The sequence below is a fragment of the Cupressus sempervirens genome, chromosome 4 (genome assembly GCF_028749045.1).
Source record: "Cupressus sempervirens isolate cs-2001-9-10 chromosome 4, ASM2874904v1, whole genome shotgun sequence".
In the NCBI taxonomy this organism is placed as follows: Eukaryota; Viridiplantae; Streptophyta; class Pinopsida; order Cupressales; family Cupressaceae; genus Cupressus; species Cupressus sempervirens.
In genome coordinates, this window is record NC_143121.1 from 191166867 (window position 1) to 191168039 (window position 1173).

Consider the following 1173-nt stretch of genomic DNA (forward strand, 5'->3'; position numbering starts at 1 on the left):
AAGTTTGTGAATCAAAATTCTACATTACATTAATTTGGGAAAAGATTGTGAGATTTTTTTAGTCAAAAATTTGAATTATATTTTATGTCTGAAACATTAAAAACATCGTCACTGAATATTGTTATACCTATTCTCAAAACTGCCAAATAGACTGTCATGATGTAAGCTTTGTAGTGAAAAGCATCATGTGCATTCATGGATTGTGAGAATCTTATAAGTTTAATAAGTACTAATCTATATTCCTTCTTTCTTTTCCATGTCTAAAAATTGGAGCAGAAATGCTTGGGAAAATAAGATGGGCTCAGAGCAATCAATTTCCTGACATAGCTGCAAAAACAAAACTGTACAAGATTACGATAATACAGGAACTCATTATATTTGGTTTATGAGATTGCATCATACTATATAGTAATATCCCCCATTTCCCTCCTCTGATGCTGTCCCCATAGCCACAGCCATTGCTTGGCTTTCCTTTGCTGTCCAGGTGTTCTTAAGGAATTCATCGATATTCATGAAAATGGAAATATGTTAGAGAAATTTACTCATATGAAAAAGCGAGATTAACTCAGAAATCCAATTCTTGTGGCGTCCACAAACGAAACAAAAAATGGCGACAGAAAATGAAAATGAAATTAAAAAATTGATTGAAATGGTATAGTAGCGAGACTACCTTTGAAATTCAATACTGTTAGAATTGAAAGTCTAGACGGAAATGAAAATAAACTTGAGAAATTCTTTGAAATGGAAAAAACAAGGCTGTCTCAGAAATCAAGTCCGTGTGGCATCCACAAAAAATGTTGCAAATTGAGGAGGCCACCTGTTGCCAATGCATTAGTAAAAGAATCAGCTCCATGGCAGTTTAGAATCGATGGGTTGATTTGGCAAACTCGACTGTGTCGGCAAGCAAAGCTCCGTTATCAGACCATTGACCATGACGAAATTGTTAATTATTGTTAGTTGGACAGCTGTTATTTCTGACCCGGAAATAGCAGCACTATTTATGGGTAGCTTGGACAGCTGTTCGTCCTTATCTATGAATAGCAGTTGTATTTATGGGTGGTTTGGACAGCTGTTTGTCCACTTGCCAAAAAATTAGTAAATGGTTATTATTTACTAATTTTAGAGATTCCCTTTTGGACACCTTGCAACCAATTCTATTATTGGCTGTTGAGT

General features: G+C 35.0%; 1 long non-coding RNA gene across 1 annotated transcript; it reads right to left on the reverse strand.

Moving 5' to 3' along the window:
- Nucleotides 1–279: 279 nt before the first annotated feature.
- On the reverse strand, nucleotides 280–917 carry LOC149560641 (uncharacterized). Its single transcript, XR_016363360.1, has 2 exons — nucleotides 671–917; nucleotides 280–489 (listed from the first exon to the last, which is right to left on the reverse strand). It is a non-coding gene; the product is annotated as an uncharacterized LOC149560641 (long non-coding RNA).
- Nucleotides 918–1173: the final 256 nt, after the last annotated feature.